This window comes from Bombina bombina, chromosome 8 (genome assembly GCF_027579735.1).
Source record: "Bombina bombina isolate aBomBom1 chromosome 8, aBomBom1.pri, whole genome shotgun sequence".
Classification (NCBI taxonomy): Eukaryota; Metazoa; Chordata; class Amphibia; order Anura; family Bombinatoridae; genus Bombina; species Bombina bombina.
In genome coordinates this window covers 218,409,028-218,424,971 of record NC_069506.1, presented here as the reverse complement: position 1 = coordinate 218,424,971, position 15,944 = coordinate 218,409,028, and positions in this window count along the sequence as shown.

The window sequence follows — 15,944 nt, the reverse complement described above, 5'->3', positions numbered from 1 at the left end:
ATTTAAGAGAACAAAGCACATTTGAAAATAGAATACGCACATATCATACACTAGTGGGAGCTGCTGCTAATTGGTGCCTGCACACATTTGTCTCTTGTGATTGGCTAAATAGATATTTTCAGCTTCCTGTAAGTAGTGCAATGTTGTCCCTTCAGCAATGGATAACAAGAGAATGAAGAATATTTGATAATAGAATTAAATTGGAAAGTTGTTTAAAATTGTATGTTCTATCTGAATCATAAAAAGGAAATTTATGCTTAACTGATAAATTGATTTCTTCTACGATACGACGAGTCCACGGATTTCATCCTTACTTGTGGGATATTATCCTCCTGCTAACAGGAAGTGGCAAAGCAGAGCTGTATATATAGCTACTCCCTTCCCCTCCACCCCCAGTCATTCGACCGAAGGTTATAGGAAGAGAAAGGAAATGTTAAAAGGTGCAGAGGTAAATGAAGTTGTAAATAATAAAAACTATAATCTGTCTTAAATTGACAGGGAGGGCCGTGGACTCGTATCGTAGAAGAAATCAATTTATCAGGTAAGCATAAATTTCCTTTTCTTCTACAAGATACGACGAGTCCACGGATTTCATCTTTACTTGTGGGATACAATACCAAAGCTACAGGGCACGGATGAAAGGGAGGGACAAGACAGAGACCTAAACGGAAGGCACCACTGCTTGAAGAACTTTTCTCCCAAAAACAGCCTCAGAAGAAGCAAAAGTATCAAATTTGGAAAAAGTATGAAGGGACGACCAAGTCGCAGCCTTACAAATCTGTTCAACAGATGCATCGTTTTTAAAGGCTCATGTGGAAGCCACAGCCCTAGTAAAATGAGCCGTAATTCTTTCAGGAGGCGGCTGTCCAGCAGTCTCATATGCCAGGCGGATGATAATTCTCAGCCAAAAAGAAAGAGGTAGCCGTAGCTTTCTGAACCCTACGCTTTCCAGAATAAACAATGAATAATGAAGATGACTACAGGCAACTAAGGATTTCCGTCAAATAAAACTTTAAAGGGACAGTCAAGTCCAAAATATTTTTTCATGATTTAAATAGGGCATGCAATTTTAAACAACTTCCCAATTTACTTTTATCACCAATTTTGCTTTGTTCTCTTTGTATTCTTAGTTGAAAGCTAAACCTAGGAGGTTCATATGCTAATTTCTTAGACCTTGAAGACCTTGCCTCTAATCTGAATACATTTTGACCACTAGAGGGCATTAGTTCACATCTTTCATATAGATAACATTGAGCTCATGCAAGTAAAGTGACATCTATCAGTTCGGCCTGAGGATCCCTCGACCTGGATCCGTATCTTGGAAGCTTGGATCTGATGGCATCTCGACAGAATGCCAATTCCGGTCTGCCCCATCGGAGAATCAGTGAGGCAAACACCTCCGGATGGAGTTCCCGCTCCCCCGGATGAAAGGTCTGTCGAATTAGAAAATCAGCTTCCCAGTTCTCTACTCCTGGGATGTAGATTGCTGACAGATAACAAGAGTGGGCCTCTGCCCATCGGATTATCTTGGAAACCTCTATCATCGCTAAGGGACTCCTTGTTCCCCCCTGATGATTGATAAATGAATCAGTCCAAACACCCTGAGCCTTCAGGGAATTCCAGACTGCACCCCAGCCCAGAAGGCTGGTGTCCGTTGTCACTATCACCCACAAGAGTCTGCGGAAACAAGTCCCCTGGGACAGATGATCCGGCGACAACCACCAAAGAAGAGAGTCTCTGGTTTCATGATCTAGATTTATCTGAGGAGATAAATCCGCATAATCCCCATTCCACTGTCCGAGCATGCACAGCTGCAGTGGTCTGAGATGAAAGCGAGCAAACGGAATGATGTCCATTGCCGCTACCATTAATCCAATTACCTCCATACACTGAGCCACTGATGGCCGAGGAATGGACTGAAGTGCTCGGCAAGTATTTAGAATCTTTGATTTTCTGACCTCCGTCAGAAATATTTTCATGTCTACCGAGTCTATCAGAGTTCCCAAGAAGGGAAACCTTGTCAGTGGAACTAGTGAACTCTTCTCTATGTTCACCTTCCAACCGTGAGTTCTCAGGAAAGACAACACTGGGCCCATGTGAGATTTTGTCAGTTGATACGTTGATGCCTGGATCAGAATATCGTCCAGATAAGGAGACACTGCTATGCCTCGCGGTCCGAGAACCGCCAGAAGAGACCCTAGAACCTTTGTGAAGATTCTGGGTGCTGTGGCCAACCCGAAGGGAAGAGCCACAAACTGATAATGTTTGTCCAGGAAGGCAAACCTTAGAAACTGATGATCCTTGTGGATAGGAATATGAAGGCAAGCATCCTTCAAATCCACGGTAGTCATATATTGACCCTCCTGGATCATTGGTAAAATTGTTCGTATAGTCTCCATCTTGAACGATGGGACTCTGAGAAACTTGTTTAGACACTTGAGATCTAAAATGGGTCTGAAAGCTCCCTCTTTCTTGGGAACCATGAAAAGATTTGAGTAAAACCCCTGTCCCTGTTCCAATTTTGGAACGGGACAAATTACTCCCATGGTAGAAAGGTCTTTTACACAGCGTAAGAACGCCTCTCTTTTTATCTGGTCTACAGATAATCTTGAAAGATGAAATCTCCCTCTTGGGAGAAAATCCTTGAATTCCAATTGATAACCGTGGGTCACTATTTCCAGCGCCCAGGGGTCCTGAACATCTCTTGCCCAAGCCTGGGCAAAGAAAGAAAGTCTGCCCCCTACTAGATCTGGTCCCGTTCGGGGGCCGCCCCTTCATGCTGTCTTTGTAGTAGCAGCAGCGGGCTTCTTGGATTGTTTACCTTTATTCCAGTGCTGGTTGGGTCTCCAGACTGACTTAGATTGGGTAAAATTCCCTTCCTGCTTTGTGGAGGAAGAGGAAGCAGAGGGTCCTCCTTTAAAATTCCGAAAGGAACGAAAATTATTTTGTTTACCCCTCATCTTAACAGACTTATCCTGAGGTAGGGCATGGCCTTTACCTCCTGTAATGTCAGAAATGATTTCCTTCAATTCAGGCCCGAAAAGGGTCTTACCTTTAAAGGGAATAGCTAAAAGCTTAGTTTTTGATGACACATCAGCAGACCAAGATTTGAGCCACAACGCTCTACGCGCTAGAATAGCAAATCCTGCATTTTTCACCGCTAATTTAGCAATTTGAAAAGCGGCATCAGAAATAAAAGAATTAGCTAGCTTGAGAGCCTTAATTCTATCCAAAATGTCATCTAACGGGGTCTCAACCTTCAGAGACTCTTCCAGAGCCTCAAACCAAAAGGCTGCTGCAGTAGTTACTGGAACAATGCACTGGAAAAAAAACCCTGATTAATAACGAGTTCCAAATGGTGTCTGATATGGGAAATATTTTCTTAAAATTAGGAGGGGGAGAAAACGGTATACCTGGTCTATCCCATTCCTTTTTAATAATTTCCGAAATTCTTTTAGGAACCGTAAAAACATCAGTGTAAGTAGGTACCTCTAGATATTTGTCCATCTTACACAATTTCTCTGGTGGTATCACAATAGGGTCACAATCATCCAGAGTCGCTAAAACCTCCCGAAGTAACAGGCGGAGGTGTTCAAGCTTAAATTTAAAGGACATAACGTCCAAATCTGTCTGAGGTAACACATTCCCTGAGTCTGAAATCTCTCCCTCAGACAGCAATTCCCTGAACCCCAACTCAGAACACTGTGAGGGTACATCGGAAATAGCTAACAAGGCATCAGAGGATTCAGTATTCACATTAATACCTGACCTACTGCGTTTACCCTGTAACACTGGTAATTTAGATAATACTTCTGTAAGGGTAGTTGACATAACTGCAGCCATCTCTTGCAGAGTAAAGGAATTAGACGCACTAGAAGTACTTGGCGTCGCTTGTGTGGGCGTTAAAGGTTGTGACACTTGGGGAGAATTGGATGGCATATCTTGATTCTCTTCAGACTGAGAATCATCCTTAGGCACACTTTCTTGACCTAAAATATGGTCTTTACAATGTAAGGCCCTTTCAGTACAAGGAGGTACACAATGTAAGAGGGGGTTCCACAATAGCTTCTAAACACATAGAACAATGAGATTCCTCAATGTCAGACATGTTGAATAGACTAGTAATAACCACAGAAGTCGTTAAACACTTTATTTATTGCTTTAAATAAATTTTGAAAAACGTGTACTGCGGCTTTAACAAATAAAAAGCGCACAATTTCTCCAAAACTGCTTCAAAAACGTTAATTTGCTCTAAATATTAACAAAGTAATTAATGGCTCCAAAAATTATTGCACCCCAGGAGTAAGGGGAGAAATGAACCTCTAAAGGTAACAAATCACAAAAATGTCAATTGTCACAAAAATACCCTCTGCACCTGGCCACAGCTCTGCTGTGGCGCCTACCTGCCCCCAGGGTACTTCAAAATGACTCGCCAACAATCCGGACCAGAGAATCACTGTCCAGAAACAACCGGAGTTAATGCTTGCTGCTTCTCAGCCAGAAGGAAGTGCGCATCTGAGCGCGCAAAATTAAGCCCCACCCATCATGGCCGATGTTCGAGTAGGCCTCAAACAACCGCATGGAGAAGCGGTTTATAAGTAAACTAAGTGGAACATAAAAAAACCCAACATATCCAGCATAGCCACACCGGTTATTTAGTGCCAACCAAAAAAACGATCAACAGTTTCTGCCTCTCCCAGTGTCTAACGTAATGCCCATTATATGAATGCCAACAGAAATAAAACATAGGTCTCCAGTAACACCCCTCTGTTTAACAGGTCTACTGCTTACCCCATTCCCTATAGGGAAATAAATGCCAGTCAGTTCTGATATATCAAGTCTCCTCAGAAATAAAAGTCTGCACATACCTCAATACTGCTTGTAGCATGAAACCGTTCTCCACACTGAAGATGTCGCTTGTGTAGCCTTCAGATCTTGTGGGAACAAACATGGATCTTAGTTACAGCTGCTAAGATCATCAACCTCAGGGCAGAAATCTTCTTCCATATCCCCCTGAGGGAAATAGTACTCACCAGTACCATTTAAAATAATAAACTTCTTGATTGAAGAAACTAAAACAAACCCCTCACTTTACCTCTTCCTAGTATAACACAGGCAAAGAGAATGACTGGGGGTGGAGGGGAAGGAAGGAGCTATATATACAGCTCTGCTGTGGTGCTCTTTGCCACTTCCTGTTAGCAGGAGGATAATATCCCACAAGTAAGGATGAAATCTGTGGACTCGTATCTTGTAGAAGAAAGAAAATTTTGGGGTTTACTATCCCTTTAACTGATAAATTAATTTCTTTCATGGTTGTGAGCTAGGTACTGCTGGGATATACATTCCTACCAGGAGGGGCCAAAGTTTCCTAAACCTCAAATGCCTATAAATACACCTCCCACCTCACTCATACCTCAGTTTAACGTATAGGCAAATTAGTGAGGTGTATAAGGAGAAAAAGCATAAAAAAGGATAAATAAATGTGCTTTATACAACAAAATCCATAACCCCCCAACAAAGGAAATTTATGCTTAGCTGATAAATTTATTTCTTTGACGATATGACGAGTCCACGGATTTCATCCTTACTTATGGGATATCGCCTCCTGGTCAGCAGGAGGAGGCAAAGAGCTCCACAGCAGAGCTGCATAAATAGCCCCCCCCCCCCAACTCAGTCATTTGACCGAAGTTAGGAAGAGAAAGGAAAAGCCAAGGAGCAGAGGTGACTGAAGTTTAACAAAAATAAAAACCTGTCTTTAGAATAAACTAAACTCCGTGGACTCGTCATATCGTAAAATAAATTTATCAGGTAAGCATAAATTTCCTTTTCTTTTACAAGATATGACGAGTCCACGGATTTCATCATTACTTATGGGATACAATACCAAAGCTATAGGACACGGATGAAAGGGAGGGACAAAACAGGAACCTAAACGGAAGGCACCACTGCTTGAAGAACCTTTCTCCCAAAAACAGCCCCAGACGAGGCAAAAGTATCAAATTTGTAAAATTTGTAAAAAGTGTGAAGAGACGACCAAGTTGCAGCCTTGCAAATCTGTTCAACAGAAGCATAATTTTTAAATGCACAGGAGGAAGCCACAGCCCTAGTAGAATGAGCCGTAATTAGTTCTGGAGGCTGCTGTCCAGCAGTCTCATATGCAACACAGATGATACTCTTCAGCCAAAAAGAAAGAGGTAGCCGTAGCTTTCTGACCCCTATGTTTCCCAGCAAAAACAACAAATAATGAAGATGTTTGACGAAAATCCTTAGTCGTCTGCAAGTAGAACTTCAAGGCACGGACTACGTCCAAATTATGTAACAGACGCTCCTTCTTAGAAGAAGGGTTAGGACACAAGGAAGGAACAACAATGTCCTGATTAATATTCTTGTTAGAAACAACCTTAGGAAGAAAACCAGGTTTGGTACGTAACACTACCTTATCAGAATGGAAAATAAGAAAAGGAGAATCACATTGTAATGCCGAAAGCTCATAAACTCTGTGAGCAGAAGAAATAGCAACCAAAAATAAAACTTTCCAAGATAACTTAATATCCATGGAATGCATAGGATCAAATGGAACCCCTTGAAGAACATTAAGAACTAAATTCAAACTCCAAGGAGGAGTAATTGGTCTAAACACAGGTCTGATTCTAGTCAGGGCCTGACAAAATCATTGAACATCTGGAACATCTGCCAGACGCTTGTGTAGCAAAATAGACAAAGCAGAAATCTGTCCTTTTAAAAACTTGCTGACAACCCTTTCTCCAATCCTTCTTGGAGAAAAGATAAAATCCTGGGAATCCTAACCCTACTCTATGAGTAGCCCTTGGATTCGAACCAATAAAGATATTTACGCCATATCTTATAGTAAATCTTTCTAGTAACAGGCTTGCGTGCCTGAATTAAGGTATCAATGACCGAATCTGAACACTTGATTTTATCTAAGCGAGGGTTCTCTATCTCCAAGCAGTCAGCTGCAAAGAAATTAGATTGGGATGATGGAAGGGTCCCTGAATGAGAAGGTCCTGCCTCAATGGAAGCTTCCACGGTGGCAGAGATGAAATGTCCATCAGATCGGCATACCAAGTCCCGTGAGGCCACGCAGGAGCGATGAGAATCGCCAAAGCCCTCTCCTGTTTGACTCGAGCAATCACCCGGGGAAGGAGAGCAAATGGAGGAAACACATAAGCTAGGTTGATCGACCAAGGCGCTGCCAAGGCATCTATCAGTTCGGCCTGAGGATCCCTGGACCCGTATCTCGGGAGCTTGGCATTCTGATGAGATGCCATAGGATCCAGCTCCGGTCTGCCCCATCTGAGAATCAGGGTGGCAAAGACCTCCGGGTGGAGTTCCCACTCCCCCGGATGAAAAGTCTGTCTGCTCAAAAAATCCGCTTCCCAGTTGTCTACTCCTAGGATGTAGATTGCTGACAGATAACAAGAGTGAGCCTCCGCCCACCAAATTATCTTGGATACTTCGATCATCGCCAAGGAACTCCTTGTTCCTCCCTGATGATTGATTAAAGCCACAGTCGTGATGTTGTCCGACTGAAATCGGATGAACTTTGCCGAAGCCAAGCCTGAAGAGCATTGAATATTGCCCTCAATTCCAGAATATTGATTGGAAGTAGAGACTCCGACCGAATCCACACACCCTGAGCCTTCAGGGAATTCCAGACTGCACCCCATCCTAGAACACTGGCCATTGTCACTATCACCCAGGAGGGTCTGCGGAAGCACGTCCCTTGGGACAGATGATCCTGTGACAACCATCAAAGAAGAGAGTCTCTTGTCTCCTGATCCAGATCTATTTGAGGAGACAAATTTGCATAATCTCCATTCCACTGTCTGAGCATGCTCAGTTGTAGAAGTCTGAGATGAAAACGAGCAAACAGAATGATGTCCATTGCCGCCACCATCAATCCAATTACCTCCATGCACTGAGCCACTGACGGCCGAGGATTGGACTGAAGGGCTCGGTATGTATTCAGAATCTTTAACTTTCTGACTTCTGTCAATAAGATTTTCATGGATATAGAATCTATTAGAGTTCCCAGGAAAGGAACCCTTGTCTGTGGAATTAGTGAACTCTTTTCTAGATTCACCTTCCACCCGTGAGTCCTTAGAAAGGACAGAACCATGTCGGTATGAGACTGTCAGTTGGTAAGACGACGCCTGGATTAGAATATCGTCCAGATAAGGTGCCACCGCAATGCCCCGCAGTCTGAGAACCGCTAGCAAAGACCCTAGAACCTTCGTGAAGATCCTGGGTGCCGTGGCCAGCCCGAAGGGAAGAGCCACAAACTGAAAAGGTTTGTCCAGGAAGGCAAACCTTAGGAACTGGTGATGATCTTTGTGGATAGGAATATGAAGATATGCATTCTTTAAGTCCACGGTAGTCATATATTGACCCTCCTGGATCAATGGAAGAATTGTCCGAATAGTCTCCATCTTGAAGGATGGAACTCTGAGAAACTTGTTTAAACTCTTGAGATCTAAAATGGATCGGAAAGTTCCCTCTTTTTTGGGAAGCACAAAAAGATTTGAGTAAAACCCCTGCCCCTGTTCCTGTATTGGAACGGGACAAATTACTCCCATGGTAGAGAGGTCTTCTACACAACGTAAGAACGCCTCTCTTTTTATCTGGTCTACAGACAATCGTAAAAGAAAAAACCTTCCCCTTGGGAAGGAATTTTTGAACTCCAACAGATACCCTTGAGACACGATTTCTAGTGTCCAGGGATCCTGAACGTCTCTTATCCAAGCCTGGACAAAGAGAGAAAGTCTGCCCCCTACTAGATCCAGTCCCGGATCGGGGGCCGCCCCTTCATGCTGTCTTGGGAGCAGCAGAGGGCTTCTTGGGTTGTTTACCCTTGTTCCAAGCCTGGTTGGGTCTCCAGACGGACTTGGCTTGTGCAAAATTCCTTTCCTGTTTAGCGGAAGAGGAGACTCCCTTGAAATTTCTAAAGGAACGAAAATTACTCTGTCTACCCCTCTGCTTAGATGTTTTATCCTGAGGTAGGAGGTGACCCTTACCTCCCATAATGTCAGAAATGATCTCTGTCAAGTCAGGCCCGAATAGGGTCTTTCCCTTGAAAGGAATAGCCAAACGTTTGGATTTAGAGGACACATCCGCAGAACAAGATTTTAACCATAAGGATCTGCGCGCTAGAATGGAAAATCCTGCATTCTTAGCCGCCAATTTTGCCATCTGAAAAGCGGCATCCGTAACAAAAGAATTAGCCAGCTTTAGGGCCTTAATCCTATCCATTATTGAGACTCTTCTAAGGCGTCAAACCAAAAGGCAGCCGCAGTTGTGACTAGTACAATGCAGGCCGTCGGTTGTAATAGAAACCCTTGATAAACAAATAGCTTTTTTAGAAGACCCTCCAACTTTTTATCCATAGGGTCTTTGAAAGCACAACTGTCCTCAATAGGGATAGTCGTACGCTTAGCCAGGGTAGAAATAGCTCCCTTCACCTTACGGATAGTTTGCCAAGAGTCCCGAACGGTGTCAGGTATAGGGTACATTTTCTTAAAAATAGGGGAAGGTGAGAACGGGATACCCGGTCTTTCCCATTCCCTAGTAATAATTTCCGAAATTCTCTTAGGAACTGGAAAAACGTCAGAATAAGATGGAACCTCTAAATACTTCTATTTTTCTCTGGAGGGACCACAATAGAGTCACAGTCGTCCAGAGTCATTAAAACCTCCTGTAGTAACAGACTGAGGTGTTCAAGTTTAAATCTGAAAGACATTACTTCCGAATCTGTCTGAGGTAAAGAACTCCCTGAGTCAGACACTTTCCCCTCAGACAGGGCCTCCCTACCCCCCAAATCAAAGCCCTGGGAGGGTATATCGGAGATAGCCATCAGAGCATCAGAAGTCGCAGGGACCCCATGGGCCTCTGTCCTACTGCGTTTATCTTGAAAAACTGGTAATTTAGATAAAACTTCTGAAAGAGTGGATGACATATCTGCAGCCACATCTTGCAGAGTAAATGAAGCAGACGCAGTGGAAGAAACCGGCGTCGCTTGAGTAGGCGTTAAAGGCTGTGACGCTGGGGAAGAAAGTTTGCGGCATATCCTGAATTTCCTCAGGCTGAACACATTCCTTAGAACTATTTTTATTAAAAAAAAATATTTTTCTTTGCACTGTAAAGCTTTTTCAATACATGCGGGACAAAGTGTAACTGAGGGTTCCACAATGGCATCTAAACACATAGGACATGTGCTTTGCTCCATGTCCTCCATGATATACAGAAAGGCAAGAGCAAACTTGGATTAAATCTCTAAAATCTTGCTAATCCAATTTAACCTACTGTGTCTTTAAAAGCCACCCACTGTAAAAAACGGTCTCTTTTATTTTATATAAGGAACTAGATAGAGATAGGCTTCTTCTTACATATAGCTTACTCCTATAACGTAGCTTTAAGATAATTAGACACAGGGAAACCGTTTATGACCTTTGTATATGAAAGAAAAATACAGTCACCCTGCCGCAGCTCCTACCTGCCTGCACGCTCTCAACTAAAATCTCTTGTCCGGAGCACCTAAGATCGTCTGTGATGATATGAGACAAGCGGACCTAGGAACTGAGAGGAAGCGCTGTTATGTCAACACCAAGCCCCGCCCATCGTGGGCGGAAACATAACATCCGTCTGGGGAATGGAATTTTTACACAAGTACCACCATTAACCGGAGTCCTATGAAAGGGATATGAAAAACCTTCTTGTCCCTCCTGAATAACTCAGCGTCAGCCAGCTCTGTAGTTCAATAAAGAAATAGAGAGAGTGCCAATATTAGCATCAAGCCACCATACTATTCCAGCGCTTCTAACCCATATGTGTTTTTTGCAAAAGTTAGAGTGTCTGGGACAAGGAGACAATATGTAGGTTCTCATTCTCTGTGACCTCAGTGAGAATCTGCATACTGCCATAAAAGCCTATAAGCCCATAGTATCAAAAAGTAGAGTACAGTCAGTTCTGAGATATGCTGCAGGGCCCCAGAAACAAAGACTGCACTTACCTCCATGCTGAGGAACAGCATGAAAAACTCACAGTATCAGGGGGTCCACTCTTCCTCCTGAGGTCCTGTGCAGACAGAAGGGCCTTAGTTAAACTTTTCTAAAGCCATCACAGAAGAGCAGCATATATGTGGGAGGCGCAGTTCAGGTAACCTCACCAGTTCCCAAAACCATAAGGTTATAAACTCCAGAGGCTGCTCCAAATAAAAAATAGTACACCATTTAAAAAATAATAAACTCTTGATTGAAGAATCTAAACTCACACCTCACTCCTATCACTAACACAGGCAAAGAGAATGACTGGGTTTGGGGGGAAGGGAGGAGCTATTTATGCAGCTCTGCTGTGGAGCTCTTTGCCTCCTCCTGCTGACCAGGAGGCGATATCCCATAAGGATGAAATCCGTGAACTCGTCATATCTTGTAAAAGAAATTAATAGGTCTTGTGGACTCTCGCCACTATGAAATAAATTAATCAGGACAATAATTACATAAAACATAATTTATGTAAGAATTTACCTGATAAATTCATTTCTTTCATATTGGCAAGAGTCCATGAGCTAATGACATATGGGATATACATTCCTACCAGGAGGGGCAAAGTTTCCCAAACCTCAAAATGCCTATAAATACACCGCTCACCACACCCACAATTCAGTTTAACGAATAGCCAAGCAGTGGGGTGATAAAGAAAGGAGTAGAAAGCACCAACAAAGAAAATTTGGAAATAATTGTGCTTTATACAAAAAAATCATAACCACCATAAAAAGGGTGGGCCTCATGGACTCTTGCTAATATGAAAGAAATGAATTTATCAGGTAAGTTCTTACATAAATTATGTTTTCTTTCATGTAATTGGCAAGAGTCCATGAGCTAGTGACATATGGGATATCAATACTCAAGATGTGGAGTCTTTCACTCAAGAGTCACTAGAGAGGGAGGGCTGAAAAAATAATCCACAACCCACAAAATAAGTTTATTTTCACTTTTGAAAGAAAAAACAAATCAAAAGCAGAAGAATCAAACTGAAACAGCTGCCTGAAGAACTTTTCTACCAAAGACTGCTTCCGAAGAAGCAAATACATCAAAATGGTAGAATTTAGTAAATGTATGCAAAGAGGACCAAGTTGCTGCTTTGCAAATCTGATCAACTGAAGCTTCATTCTTAAAAGCCCATGAAGTGGAGACTGATCTAGTAGAATGAGCTGTAATTCTCTGAGGCGGGTTTGACCCGACTCCAAATAAGCTTGATGAATCAAAAGTTTCAACCAAGAAGCCAAGGAAATAGCAGAAGCTTTCTGACCTTTCCTAGGACCAGAAAATAAAACAAATAGACTGGAAGTCTTCCTGAAATTTTTAGTAGCTTCCACATAATATTTCAAAGCTCTTACCACATCCAAAAAATGTAAGGATCTCTCCAAAGGATTCTTAGGATTAGGACACAAGGAAGGGACAACAATTTCTCTACTAATGTTGTTAGAATTCACAACCTTAGGTAAAAATTGAAAAGAAGTCCGCAAAACTGCCTTATCCTGATGAAAAATCAGAAAAGGAGACTCACAAGAAAGAGCAGATAGCTCAGAAACTCTTCTAGCAGAAGAGATAGCCAAAAGGAACAACACTTTCCAAGAAAGTAGTTTAATGTCCAAAGAATGCATAGGTTCAAATGGAGGAGCCTGTAAAGCCCTCAGAACCAAATTAAGACTCCAAGGAGGAGAAATTGACTTAATGACAGGCTTAATACGAACTAAAACCTGTACAAAACAGTGTATATCAGGAAGTATAGCAATCTTTCTGTGAAATAAAACAGAAAGAGCAGAGATTTGTCCTTTCAAGGAACTTGCAGACAAAACCTTATCCAAACCATCCTGAAGAAACTGCAAAATTCTAGGAATTCTAAAAGAATGCCAGGAGAATTTATGAGAAGAACACCATGAAATGTAAGTCTTCCAAACTCTATAATAAATCTTTCTAGAGACAGATTTACGAGCTTGTAACATAGCATTAATCACTGAATCAGAGAAACCTCTATGACTTAGAACTAAGCGTTCAATTTCCATACCTTCAAATTTAATGATTTGAGATCCTGATGGAAAAACGGACCTTGAGACAGTAGGTCCGGCCGTAACGGAAGTGGCCAAGGCGGGCAACGGGACATCCAAACCAGATCCGCATACCAAAACCTGTGTGGCCATGCTGGAGCCACCAGCAACACAAAAGACTGTTCCATGATGATTTTGGAGATCACTCTTGGAAGGAGAACTAGAGGCGGGAAGATATAAGCAGGTTGATAACACCAAGGAAGTGTCAGCGCATCCACTTCTTCCGCCTGAACATCCCTGGACCTGGACAGCAGTGATAATTTTGACGGCAAATTTCAATTTAGTCTTAGTTTTAGTCTTTTGACTAAAACGCCATTTTATTTTTAGTCGTATTTTAGTCATCTGAATTGTTTTAGTTTTAGTCTAGTTTTAGTCGACTGAATTTTCAGTAGATTTTAGTCTACTAAATCCCAGTAGATTTTAGTCAACTAAAATCTAAGGGGTTTAGTTAAAGTGTAATGCGTTATTTAAGCATTTCTCTATCATTTGCAAACTGATTACATACTCCAGGAGTAAACATAATACCTGTTAATATTTATGGTATTAAGGTTTAAACATGCAATATAGACACAGATTTAGCCGTTGTGATATGTAACATCTTTATTAAACTTAAAATTAAATAAAACCAAGTTTCATAAAAAAACAGAAGTGCAACTTTAAAAAACCTGTAAACTGTATTGGTTAAATTGAACATATTACCCAAAATAAAACCTTTAACAGTTCTCTGTTAATAATTAAAACAAATATCAAGTAACTCAACACAACAAAAAGTTTCTGCAGATAGCACAGGCACAGATTCACAGATTCGAAAAAGCTTCGGCAACGATATTAGCACTGCTCTAGAACTTCCAAACTCATTATATACTCCTGGAGTAAAGGTTTATTAACCTGTTTCTATTTATGGTATTAAGGTATGAACATGCAATACAGATTTAACTGTTGTGGTATATAACATGTCTTTATTTATCTTAAAATTTAATAAAATTAAGTTTCGTAAATTTTACAAAAGAGCAGTAATTGAATATGGATTGATTATAACAACTTGCATAAAATGTTTTTGTCAGCAAATTTTGATTTAGTTTTAGTCATAGTCTTTTGACTAATGTCATTTTGATTTAGTTTTAGTCATAGTCTTTAGACTAAAATGTCATTTTAGTTTTAGTCGTATTTTAGTCATCAGAATTTCTTTAGTTTTATAGTCATTTTAGTCTAGTTTTAGTCGACGAAATTAACACTGCTGGACAGGTATCTGGGAAGTTTCTTATTTAGATGAGAGGCCATGAGATCTATCTCTGGAAGCCCCCACATCTGAACAATCTGAGAAAACACATCTGGATGGAGAGACCACTCCCCTGGATGTAAAGTCTGGCGGCTGAGATAATCCGCCTCCCAATTGTCTACACCTGGGATATGTACCGCAGAGATTAGACAGGAGCTGGATTTCGACCAAGCAAGTATCCGAGATACTTCTTTCATTGCTTGGGGACTGTGAGTCCCACCCTGATGATTGACATAAGCCACAGTTGTGATATTGTCTGTCTGAAAACAAATGAACGGTTCTCTTTTTAGTAGAGGCCAGAACTGAAGAGCCCTGAGAATTGCACGGAGTTCTAAAATATTTATTGGTAATCTCACCTCTTGAGATTTCCAAACCCCTTGTGCTGTCAGAAACCCCCAAACAGCTCCCCAACCCGAAAGACTCGCATCTGTTGTGATCACAGTCCAGGTTGGGCGAACAAAAGAAGCCCCTTGAACCAAAACAATGGTGATCTATCCACCATGTCAGAGAGTGTCGTACATTGGGATTCAAGGATATTAATTGTGATATCTTTGTATAATCCCTGCACCATTGATTCAGGATACAAAGCTGAAGAGGTCTCATGTGAAAACGAGCAAAGGGGATCGCGTCCGATGCTGCAGTCATGAGACCTAAAACTTCCATGCACATAGCCACTGAAGGGAATGACTGAGACTGAAGGAGCCGACATGCTGCAACCAATTTTAAACGTCTCTTGTCTGTTAGAGACAGAGTCATGGACACTGAATCTATCTGGAAGCCTAAAAAGGTGACCCTTGTCTGAGGAATCAAGAAACTTTTTGGTAAATTGATCCTCCAACCATGTTTCCGAAGAAACAACACTAGTTGATTCGTGTGAGATTCTGCAGTATGCAAAGACTGAGCTAGTACCAAGATATCGTCCAAATAAGGAAACACCGCAATACCCTGTTCTCCGATTACAGATAGTAGGGCACCCAGAACCTTTGAAAATATTCTTGGAGCTGTTGCTAGGCCAAATGGAAGAGCAACAAATTGGTAATGCTTGTCTAGAAAAGAGAATCTCAGAAACTGATAGTGTTCTGGATGAATCGGAATATGAAGGTATGCATCCTGCACGTCAATTGTGGACATATAATGTCCTTGCTGAACAAAAGGCAGAATAGTCCTTATAGTAACCATCTTGAAAGTTGGTACTCTTACATAATGATTCAAAATTTTCAGATCCAGAACTGGTCTGAACAAATTTTCTTTGGTACAATGAATAGGTTTGAATAAAACCCCAAACCTTGTTCCTGAGGAGGAACAGGCATGATTACCCCTGAAGACTCCAGGTCTGAAACACACTTCAGAAAAGCCTGAGCTTTTACTGGATTTACAGGAATGTGTGAGAGAAAAAATCTTCTCACAGGAGGTCTTACTTTGAATCCTATTCGATACCCTTGAGAGACAATGCTCTCAATACAATGATTTTGGACAGATTTTATCCAAAAATCCTTGAAAAACCTTAATCTGCCCCCTACCAGCTGAGCTGGAATGAGGGCC